Source organism: Macrotis lagotis, chromosome 2 (assembly GCF_037893015.1).
Source record: "Macrotis lagotis isolate mMagLag1 chromosome 2, bilby.v1.9.chrom.fasta, whole genome shotgun sequence".
Classification (NCBI taxonomy): domain Eukaryota; kingdom Metazoa; phylum Chordata; class Mammalia; order Peramelemorphia; family Peramelidae; genus Macrotis; species Macrotis lagotis.
The window spans coordinates 178,370,379-178,383,004 of record NC_133659.1 but is presented as its reverse complement, the minus strand read 5'-3'; the positions used below and the strand labels follow the sequence as shown (position 1 = coordinate 178,383,004).

At 36.9% G+C, this 12,626-nt stretch overlaps 1 pseudogene; it reads left to right on the top strand.

Moving 5' to 3' along the window:
- The first annotated feature begins 371 nt into the window (after positions 1-371).
- On the top strand, positions 372-1,504 carry LOC141512028 (heterogeneous nuclear ribonucleoprotein A3 pseudogene; annotated as a pseudogene).
- Positions 1,505-12,626: the final 11,122 nt, after the last annotated feature.

The following is a 12,626-nucleotide window of genomic DNA, read 5'->3' as shown; positions in this document are numbered from 1 at the left end:
TTTGATGACTGATGCTTTATAATATGCTTTTAGATCTGGTAAGGCTAAGTCACATTTTTTTGCACTGTTTTTCATTGAATCCTTGGAAATTCTCAACTTTTTATTTCTCCATATGAATTTGCTTACAATTTTTTTCTAATTCATTAAAGTAAATTTTTGTAATTTTGATTGGTAGGGCACTAAACAAGTAGTTTAATTTTGGTAGAATTGTTATTTTTATTATATTAGCTCTGTCTATCCATGAGCAGTTGATATTTGCCCAGCTATTTAAATCTGATTTTATTTGTGTGAGAAATGTTTTGTAATTGTTTTCAAAAAGTTTCTGGGTCCCATATTAAACCTGAGTTGGAGGCAGCAAGTCTGCTCTCAAAATGGAGGGTCATGAGCCAAAGGAACCAGAGCAGTTGAGAAAACTGTTTATTGGTGGCTTGAGCTTTGAAACTACAGATGATAGTTTAAGAGAACACTTTGTAAAATGGAGCACTCTCACATATTTTGTGGTGATGGGAGATCCCCAAAACAAAATGTTCCAGAGGTTTTGGCTTTGTGACTTATTCTTGTGTAGAAGAGGTAGATGCAGCAATGTGTGTTTGACCACATAAGGCTGATGGGCATGTAGTGGAACCAAAGAGAGCTGTATCTAGAGAGGATTCTGTAAAACGTGGTGCACATCTAACCATGAAGAAAATTTTTGTTGATGGTATTAAAAAAGATAAAGAAGAATATAATTTTAAGAGACTACTTATAAAAGTATGATAAGATCGAAACTAGAAATTATGAAAGATTGACAGAGTGGAAAGAAGAGAGGGTTTGCTTTTGTAATTTTTCATGATCATGATAAAGTTGACAAAATTGTTGTTCAGAAATATACTATTAATGGGCATAACTGTGAAGTGAAAAGGGCCCTTTTGAAACAAGAGATGCAGTCTTTTGGTTCATGAAGAGGTCATGGAGGTGGTTCAGGCCATTTTATGGGTCGAGGAGGAAACTTTGGAGGTGGTAGAGGAAACTTTGGTCATGGAGGAAACTTTGGTAGAAGAGGTGGTTATGGTGGAGGTGGTGGCAGCAGTAGAGGCAGTTATCGAGATGGAGATGGTGGATATAATGAATTTGGAGGAGATGGTGGCAACTATGGAGGTGATCCTGGCTACAGTAGTAGAGGGAGTTATGGTGAAAGTGATGGACCTGGATACGGAAACCAGTGGTGGATGTGGTGGTGGAAAAGGATATGATGGTTACAATGAAGGAGGAAATTTTGGTTTTGGTAACTATAGTGGAAGTGGAAACTGTAATGATTTTTGGAAATTGTGGTGGGCAGCAGCAATGAAATTATGGACCCATGAAAAGAGGCAGTTTAGGTGGAAGGAGCTCAGGCGGTCCTTATGATGGTTTTAAGGTTCTAAAAACTCAACAAAAGAGGGCTAAAGTCCTTAGCAGGAGACAAAGCAAGGAGTTATCAGAAAAGCTTCAGGTTACTTTGAGACAGTTGTCCCAAATGCATTAGAGGAACTGTAAAAATCTGCAACAGAAGGAATAATGATCCATAGTCAGAAAAGTTACTGTAGCTTAAAACAGGAAACCCTTATTGTTCAGGACTGTCATAGCCAGTTTCCAAAAAGTGCAGCTATTGATTAATGCAATGTAGTGTCAATTAGATGTACATTCCTGTGGTCTTTTATCTGTTGTAGCTTTGTCTTTTTTTTCTTTTCATTTCATCTGGTATATTGCCTGTAAATTGTGGTAGTAATACCAGGAATAAAAAAATTAAGGAATGAAAAAAAGTTTCTGAGTCTGCCTTGGCAGGTAGACTCCCAGGTATTCTATATTGTCTGAGGTTACTTTGAATGGGATTTCTCTTTCTAGCTCTTTGTGCTGCATCTTGTTAGTCATATATATATATATATATATATATATGTATGTATAAATGTTGAGAATTTATGAAAGTTTATTTTATATGCTGTGACTCTGCTAAAGTTGATAATAATTTCTAGTAGTTTTTTAGATGATTTCTTGGGATTCTCTAGGCATACCATCATGTCATCTGCAAAGAGTGAGAGCTTTATCTCTTCCTTCCCAATTCTAATTCCTTCAAATTCTTTTTCTTCTCATATTGCTAAAGCTAACAATTCTAACACAATATTGAATAGTAGTGGTAATAATGCACATACTTGTTTCACCCCAATCTTATTGGGAATGCTTCTAGCCTATCCCCAATATATATATATAATGCTTGTTGATGGTTTCAGATAGATACTGCTTATTATTCTAAGGAACAATCCATTTATTCCTATGCTCTCTAGTGTTTTCAGTAGGAATGGGTGCTGTATTTTGTCAAAAGCTTTTCCAGCATCTATTGATGTAATCATATGATTTCTGATAGGTTTGTTACTGATATGATTAATTATGCTGACAGTTTTCCTAATATTGAACCAACCCTGCATTTCTGGGATAAAATCTTCTTGGTCATAATGTATTATCCTAGTGATAACTTGTAATCATTTTACTAAGATTTTATTAAAGATTTTTGTATCTATATTCATCAGGGAGATAGGGCTATAATTTTCTTTCTATGTTTTAACTGTTTCTGGTTTAGGTATTTTTCCAAACAGTTTATATGTAATTATATATAATTGGAACCAATTGTTACTTAACTGTTTGATAGAATTCACTTGTGAATCCATCTGGACCTGGAGATTTTTTCTTAAGGAGTTCAATAATTGCTTGTTGAATTTCTTTTTTCTGAAATAGGGTTATTTAGATATTTAATTTCCTTTTCATTTAACCAAGGCAATTTATATTTTTGTAAATATTCATCCATTTCACTTAGATTATCAAATTTATTGGCATAAAATTGGGCAAAATAATTCCAAATTATTACATTAATTTCCTCCTCATTGGTGGTGAATTCACCTTTTTCATTTATGATACTAGCAATTTGGTTTTCTTTTTTCTTTTTTTAATCAAATTGACTAGAAGTTTATCAATTTTATTGATTTTTTCCCTAATACCAACTCTTGTGCTTATTTATTACTTTAATCGTTTTTGTTGCTTTTGATTTTATTAATTTCTTCTCTAATTTTTAGAATTTCTAATTTGGTATTTAATTGGGAGTTTTTAATTTTTTGTTTTTTTAGTTGCATATTTAGTTCTTTGATTTCCTCTTTCTCTAATTTATTCATGTAAGCATTTAAACATATAATATATCCCCTCATAGCCTCTTTGAATGAATCCCATAGGTTTGGTATATTGTTTTATTATTGTCATTATCTAGGATGAAATAATGAATTCCTTCTATAATTTGGTGTTTGATCCACTCATTTTTAAAATGAGGTTATTTAGTTTCCAATCAGTTTTGGATCTATATCTCCCTGGCCCAATACTGCATGTGATTTTTATTGCATTATGCTCTGAGAAAGACTTATTCACTATTTCTGCCTTTCTGCAATTGATTATTAGATTTTTATACCCTAGTACATGGTCAAATTTTGTGTAAGTGCCATGTACTGCAGAAAAAAAAGTATATTCCTTTCTATCACCATTCAGTTTCCTCCATAAGTCTATCACGTCTAGGTTTTCTAGCAATCTATTTATATCCTTAACTTCCTTCTTGTTTATTTTATGGTTAGATTTATCAAAATCTTAGGCCAGGAGGTTAAGGTCTCCCACTAGTAGAGTTTTGCTGTCTTTGTCTTCCTGTAACTCCTTCAACTTAAGAATTTGGATGTTATACCATTGGGTGCATATATATATATATATATATATATATATATATATATATATATATGTATATGTATATATATATATACATATATATATATATTTAGCATTAAAATTACTTTATTGTGTATGGTATCTTTTAGGAGGATATAGTTTCCTCCATTTTCTCTTTTTAACACTATCTGTTTTTGCAGCTGCTTTGTCTGAGATAAGGATTGCTACCCCTGCTTTTTTCACTTCAGCAGAAGCAAAATATATTTTGCTCCAACCTTTTACTTTTACTCTATATGTATCTCTCTGCTTCAAATGAGTTCCTTGTAAGCAAAATATTGTAGTATTCTGGTTTTTAATCCACTCTGCTATTCACTTATGTTTTTAGGGAGAGTTCATCCCATTGACATTCAAGGTTATATTTACTAACTCTTTATTTCCTTCCATGCTATCTTCCCTGTTTGTATTTCCCCCGCCTTTTTTCACTTTATCCATAATCCCCAGTATTTTGTTTCTGACTACAACCACCTTCACTGTGTTTGCCCTTCTATATCCAACCCCCCTCCCCTTTTCTTTCCCTTTTCCCTTTGCCCCTTCTTCCTTCCCTTCCTTCTGTTAGTTACCCTTTTCCTCCCCCACCCCTTTTCCTCTTTTAATACTTGAAAGGTAAGGTAAGTTTCTTAACTTAACTAAGTGTATGTGTGTTAACTTTAAGCCAAATCTGAAGAGACTAAGATTCAGGCAGTTCTCCTGCCTCCCTTTTTCCCTTCTATTGCAATAGGTCCTTGGTACCTCTTAATGTAATGAGATTTACCCCCATTCAATCTCTTCTATCCTCCTGTTTCCTTACTGTCCCCCTTTTGAAGGAGGTATTGTTTTTAAATCATTCTATCTGAGTCACAGAAAAGTCATGAGTGCCCATCACTTCTGGCTAAGTATATTCTCGCTAACAGAGTTACAATTCTCAAGAGTTATGAAAATCTTTCTCCCAGGTGGGGATATGGCCTGTTTGATCTTATTGGATAGCAGGTTTTTTCTTTACCCTTTTTTAACCTTTTCATGTGTCTCTTGAGTCTCCTGGTTGATGTCCAAATTTTCTATTTAGCTCTGGTCTTTTTATCAGGAAATTTTGGAAGTCCCCCATTTCATTAAATGTCCATCTTTTCCCCCTGAAAGAGAAGGCTCAGTTTTGCCATATAATGGATTTTTGGCTGTGTTCCATGCTCCCTTGATCTTTGGAATATCTTATTCCAGGACATTTGACCCCTTTATGTTGATGCAGCCAGGTCCTGTGTAATCCTTACTGTGGCTACTTGGTATTTAAATTGTTTCTTTCTGGCTGCTTGCAGGATTTTCTCTTTTATCTGATAATTCTGTAATTTGACTACAACATTCCTTGGTGTTTTCATTTTAGGATCTCTTTCTTGAGGGATCAGTTTATTCTTTCAATAGCTATTTTGCCCTCTAGTTCCATGATATCAGGGCAATTTTCCATCACTAAATCCTATAATATTAAATCCAGGCTTTTTTTTCTCTTCAAAGTTTTCAGGAAGGCCTATAATTCTCAGGTTGTTCCTTCTTAACCTATTCTGGAGTTCAACAGTTTTGCTGATGAAGTATTTTCTTCTAATTTTCGATCTTTTGGTTTTGTTTAACAGAATCTTGTTGTCTCGTGAAGTCATTAGGTTCCATAGATTCCATTCTTTTTTTAGAGAAGAATTTTCTTCATTTACCTTTTGCAACTCCTTTTTCAGTTGGTCAATTCTATTTTTGAAGGAGTTTTCCATTTGCCCACGTGTAGTTTTAAAAGAATTATTTTCTTCCTGCATTTGCCCAATTGAGGATCTGAGATAATTATTCATTTTGTATATCTTCAATTGTATTTTCCAAGGATTTGTTTTCTTGTTGCAAGATGTTACTTTTTCTCTTGCAAGGTGTTAATTTTCTCTTGAGTTTCTTTTCCCAATTTTACCAATTAATTTTTGAACTCCTTCCTGATTTCTTCAAGGAAGACCTTCTGAACTGGAGACCCATAGTCCTCAGAACTTCTGGATCTCTCTGGGTTCAGATCTATGACTTTCAAAGTAATTCTCAATGGGCCCCCCTTTCTGCTGACCTTTCTTCATTTTCCTAGGATCTTGTGTTGGGGGAGGGGCTGGCTTTCAGAGGTTTGCTTTTGAATACCCTGGAGGCTTTGTTCATTTGGCTTAGTAACTCCAAGTTAGCCAGCCAGTAGGGGGTGCTGGTTTATTTTTCTGGAGTGTTTGAGGCCCTCTCCCTAGTCCTGGAGGGAGTGGAGGGGGCAGCAGGGTCTGCCTTGTCCTTGAACAATGTGGTCTGAGCCCTGGGGGAGGTAGTTAATCTCTCTTTCAACTGAGGGAGCTCTGCTGCTCATGCCTGAGCCTGGTTGGGGGGTGTTCTGTTAAGAGGGCTCTGCTTAATGTATGGAGCTCACAGCCCCCACCCCTGTGGGTCAATGTCCAGCCATACTCTGCAACTCTATGCTGGAACTTGCCCTCCAGCCCAGTTGGGACTCACCAGACCTCCACTCCCCCAGTCAAAGATTCTGCCGCTAAAATTGGTCCTCAGACCCCTCACTCACCAATGACTCCATGACTAAGACTGAGTCTCTGGCTTTACCCCACTGCTGCCCTTGTGCTGGCTCTCTGCTCTCCACTCCTGGTTCACCTACAGTCTCTTGAGACAAACCTTTTAGTAGGTGTTCTTCTCCTAGCTTCGCTTTCTGGGTTTTGTTGATGGAATTTCTGTTAAGAGGTTTCTTTCATGTTATTTTTGAGGGGGAAACCAGGAGACCTTAGCACAGGGCCTGTCCTTTCTCTTTCATCTTGGCCAGAAGTCCCAGGGTATGCATTCTAAAAAAAATTTAGTGATGAACTCTGACTGAAAAAACCTAAATGAGATTCCAACAACAAAAACAGAAAATAACGTGATTGAAAGAAAGAGGAAGGAAGAAGAACAGACTGAGGGAGAAGGAGAAAGAAAGAAAGAAAGAAAGAAAGAAAGAAAGAAAGAAAGAAAGAAAGAAAGAAAGAAAGAAAGAAAGAAAGAAAGAAAGAAAGAAGGAAGGAAGGAAGGAAGGAAGGAAGGAAGGAAGGAAGGAAGGAAGGAAGGAAGGAAGGAAGGAAGGAAGGAAAGAGAGAGGGGGGGAGAGAGAGAGAGAGAGAGAGAGAGAGAGGAGGGGAGGGGAGGGGAGGGGAGGAGATGGGAAGGGGAAAAAGGGAAGGGGGTAAAAAGGAAAGGGAAATTGGACAGCTAGACAGTGCAGTGAATAGAGCACCAGCCCTGGAGTCAGGAATACCTGAGTTCAAAACCAGCCTCAGACACTTAATAATTACCTAGCTGTATGGCCTTGGGCAACCCACTTAACCCCATTGCCTTGCAAAAAAAAAAAAGAAAGGGAAAAAGAAAAGGGGAAAAAAGGAAAGGAGGAAAATGAAGAACAATAGATGGAATGAGGAAAGAGAATATAGTCAAGGAATAAAAAGAGGATGATGAGAGGAAAGATAGAAAGGAAGGAAGAGTCACAGAAACAGACAGAGGGATGCAGGAAAAGATGAGAGAGAGAGAGAGAGAGAGACAAAGACAGAGACAGAGAAAGAGACAGAGAGACAGAGACAGACAGAGACAGACAGAGAGACAGAGAAGGGGAGGGGAGGGCAGGAAAGAGGAGGAAGAATACATACAATGTATCAATGTAATTCTTAGTATACCATCTAAATACTATAATACAGGGAGGAACAATTAACACATTCATAAAATCCTTATTTATTCCCCAATTCAGTCCCAAGGTTACTAGACTACTTATTTAAGTAGGAAGCTCTATCTTAATTACAAAACTTTAGAAATAAAAATTGTTTATAGTTCACCCATAATGTGTGAATTTTACAGGGTTTATATTTAATTAAACAAAATTAAAAAAATTAAAAAGTCTCTTATAGTAATGTACCCCCTCCCAATACATGTAGTCAAGTATAATATACAGCTTGGGAAGTCTTGGAAGGAGAATGAAGACCTTCAAAGTACAGTACAAAATATGGAAAGGAGAAATGTAGAACTGCTTTTTATTTATGTGTATGTATAAATCTATGTATTCTTATATCATTCAATCAATAAATATTTTTAAATATCTAATATGCATATAATACTTTGCTAAGCTCTGGAATATATTAATTTGTAACACAGGGTCTTCAAACCTCTGTTGTTACATCTTTCAATGAATATTGTAAAATTTTGATATACCTAAGGAGTCATCATGTTGGAGGAGAGACTTTTAGGCAGGGATAGGAATGTTGGACCCCTAGGTCATATAAGGCCCTTGAAATAATTAGTTCTGGTGCTACCATGGCAACCCCAGGCAGGACTCAAAATTCAATAAATCTAGGAGCTTTTTAGGGGTGAATTAATTAAAAAATATATCAGGCAAATTTTTAAATTGATAAATTTGTATGATCAGCAAGTGATGTTATAATTATCAAAATGGTCCTATGTAAGGAAAAAAAAGATGCCTTACCCCTATTTTACAGTGATGTTTGATCATATGAAATCCAATGAGTTTTTAAAATCAACAAGAATGGGTTTGCTTGATTTTAAAGGCAATTGTCTGCTGATAAAAATGTTAACTACTATGGAATATCACTTAAAAAACTTGTGTCTGTAGATTATTCCAATTAACAAACATAGAGATAATGTATCTAGAAGATAGAAAGTGTGCCTTAGAATTAGAAAGACATGTTGAAGTGCCACCCCTAACACATTCTTTCACTTAACTTCCTGTTGCTCTATGAAAATTTCAAAGATTGTAAATTGTAGATGTACTTAACCACTTGCATTAGATATAATTTCTTCACAAGGAGTTTCCTAAATCAGTGAAATTACAAATCTGAAACTCCCCCGAAAAAAGATGTTTGTTACCAATCCTGCTTTGTTGTTTTTCCTTTGTTTTTCTAAAGATTTTTTTAAAGTTAGTATAGGGATCATTGGAAACTGATATTTTCTCTGTCGACTTAGTAACAATGAGGTCTGAGATGTTTTTCATGCCTTTGGCATTGTCTCTTCTTTCATGTATCTTAAGAATAGATATCTTCATGTTCAAAAAAACTATGTTGCCTCCAGCATGGTACTCCTGTTATGTTCTTAGTGTGCTGTAGCTGCTTTTACCATCTTTATTTCTCCAGTGCTAGTTTCCTTTTCTCTTCCATAATACGGAAGGCTTTGCTGTTAGAATTCAAATGTGGTAACTTCACTGTCTTTGAAGGTGAAATGCTTTTAAAATAAAATTATTTATGGATATAACACCTCTTTGGGAAGTTATTCCCCAAATTGCCCATGTTCTCTCAGATTGTGTCCCCAGAGGATGACTGTCTACTATTTTCGGGATAACATTTTGAGTATCTATCCTTAACATTGTCACTCCCGAGTCATCAACAGTGTATTTCCCTTTAATGATAAGCCACTAGAATTAACTACCTTTTTTTAAGTTTTTGCAGTGGGGTTAAGTGGCTTGCCCAAGGCCACACAGCTAGATAATTATTAAGTGTCTGAGGCCAGATTTGAACTCAGGTCCATCTGACTTCAGGGTCAGTGCTCTATCCACTGCGTGACCTAGCTGCCCCAGAATTAACTACATCTATCAAATGAATTTAGTGGGAAAAAAGTATAGCAGGACCAGTTGGTCCAAAAACTGGGGTTTACTAGGGTCCTAGGAAAGAATGAGCTAAAACTTGGAGTATAATAGTAATAAAGTACACATGCAGATACTTAAGTGGTAGAGGTTAATTCACAATTCTTTGTAGTTCAGAGTATTTCTGCTTTAATGGAACCCCATGAAGCTCCCCTTAGAAGTAGCACTCATTTTGGTGGACTGCTTTCATGAGTCCCATGAGTGACCCATCTCTCTATCATAAGTGCCAAACTATCTCTGAAAATGCTGCTTTCATCAAATGTCTTTCTGAATCTTCCTACCTTTAGCATGTCTCTTTGTTCCTGCTCTCTATATTGTTTATACATGCAAGACTTTTTCCTTCACTTCTAATTTCTCCTGTGAATTTAGTGAACTACAAAATTAGAACATTACTACTGATGGACTGACTTACTGTTTTTAAGCATAAGGGGAGAAGAGTGTCGAAGTAGGAGTGATGGGAGTGGCAGTCATTATCTCAGTCAATCACAGGATTATTAGCTATCTTCCCTCTGATGCTCACATCTTTATAATCCTCTGCAGTTGATTAAAGACTTATACATACTATGAGTTTGTAGAAAAATTCCATAGGACACTCTGATTTTATGATTGCATTTCTCATTTGATAAATGGATCGGGGCTTAGATCGGTTTCATTTATAGATTAAATTGATTGATAAAGTGTGATTCCCCCATTGAGTTGTCTGAGCCTTCTGTGTTTGTATTGAGGTAAGGAATATGAATCCCCACTCCTTATACAAATCTTGTGTATCTGATGTCAAAATAACTCCAAAGGAGACCTCTAGCACATTATGTGAGACCTGTAATGGTAAATTTTTAAGAAGACATGTAAGTGGGACCCACAGATTTTTCTACATTAAAAACAAAATTTATTCAGTCATGACCCACCCTTGATGACTCCATATGGAATAACCTTAGCAAAGATACTGAAGTGATTGACCATTTTCTTCTCTAGTAAATGTATGAATTCATATTTGTCAGGCAATTAGAGATTAAGTGACTTTGTCCAGGGTTTCAAAGTTAGGAAATGTGTGGGAATGGATTTGAATTCAAGTCTTCCTGAATTCAGACCCAGTGGTCTATTAATTCAGATCCATTGAGTGGTTACTTTAGTTAATCAATTAAGACCAATTAATTATAAGGAAACACTCTGGTAATCAACAATCTAGGTAATCTGATTTCTAAAATGAAGATTAGGAGAGAGAACATAGCCCTTTCTGTGGGTGTAGGTAGATTAGGTAGATTGGTAGGGGCACTGCAGTGTCCTTCAAAAGTACAATCCTCCCATGGATCAGCCTTGAATCTGCCAATCATCATTAAGAGTCCACTGGCCAGGCCAGACCGCAAGTCCATTGACAACTGCCCAGGAATCAGGACAGATCTATAGGAAGCCTCTTTCATGCTTCAGTGAGTCCCTCCTGGTTCAGTGGATGACCTTCAGCTCTGCCTACAGGCCACCATGCCCTCTTCTAGAAGTCATAACAGAGGTAGCATAAGCAGGGTGATAGGCTGCAGCTACTCAGTAGAGGTGGTCACTGCAACTAAATGCATCTCCATCTGTGAAATAAATCTCACTCCTATTGCTGGCTAGTTGATGATACTGTGGGTATCATTTAGCCAATATATCAGGGAGGGAGGGATGGGGGTATATCCTGGGCCTGTGTCATCTGCTCATGTAGATTTCTGACTCATTAGGACCCTAGCCTAGCCCTGGCCTGCAAAGACCATTTCCATTTTTTAACAGTGACATCAGTGACTAACCCTGCTTCCTGTCCATCAGAATCCAGAAGACAGCCAACACTTAACTCTCCACAGGGTATTACTTGATGGCAATGTCTGGGAGCTTCCTGCTCCAGAACTCCATTGTCAGGCTCTTGCTGCTCTAGTGAGTCTATAGGCTCCAGGAAGCCTGGATAGATGGAGTTGAGACCACTTGAAGTCATCAGCTAAGGGCTGTGTTTGACTGATTGCTCTGGACCCCACCGAAAGGTGAAGAACTTGTATGTGATGGCACAGATGAAGGCAAGTAGATCTGTGAGGTGGGGAATAGACAATCTCCAAAACCCAACAAGGCTGCTAGATGGTATGACTCTTCACAAGAGTGAAGCCTTGAGAAAGAGAGTATCTTACCTCACAACAGGGTGGATACATCTCTGGCTTTAACACATAGCCTAAGAATTTCACTGGAACCATCTCTAGTCATCTTATAAATAGTATCATGCACTTTAAATATATTATCTCATAATAACCCTGGGAGTTAGGTGTAATTATTATGACCATTTTACAGATGAAGAAACTGAGGCAAACAGAAGTCTATGATTGTGGAATTGAAATTTGGATCTTCCTGACTTGAGGTCCAGGAGGCTATTCATTGTACTTCCAGCTGCATTCTGATTTTTAAATAGAACATTGTTAAAAAGGACCACACATGAATGGAGTGGCAAATGGGAGAAGTAGGCAAGCTCTCTTTCTGAGGAATGGAAATGCAATTCCTTTTTGTTTTCACCTCTCTAACAAGTCAATAAAAAGAATTGCTGGTTCCTGGAAAAAAAAATGAAGACATGGAAGAATCATTCAGGATGCACAAGTATGGAGGAGAAATATCTTTTGTTGTGGAAATGAACACACAGATCCGAGAGAAATTGGCTCTTTTTTAAAATTCATTTACTTATGAACATATGCTCTCCTCCATTGCCCTTAGGGACAATGACTGAAACATTTTCATCTTTATACCCCCAGTATATAAAGACTAATGCAGAGTACCTTGCCTATAGTGGTGCTTCATGTTACTGAATTGGTTCTCACAAGAAACCTTTGGGATATAAAATCATCACAAGCTCTAAACGGTAAAGAAATAGAAGCTGAAAAAAGGGGTAAGATCATACAACTAGAAAGTGTCAGGAATAGGATTCAAATCCAGGTTTTTCTAACTCCAGCTCTAATCCACGGAGCATCATCACTTCCACAGACCACTGGCACTTTCAACCTTGTCCGTATACCAATAGAGTCTTAGGGGTCACCTTGATATACTTAAGCAATTGTTGTTACTAAGAATGTTGGATAAAAATTTCAATCTCCCCCCCCCCACCTATCTCTCCTACTAAAGAGTTTTTTACTTAAGGTTAACCTCCTTACTTCAAAATTCTAGTGATTCCTTTTATTTCATTTGGCCATTGTATAAACTAATTGGTAATTTTCTT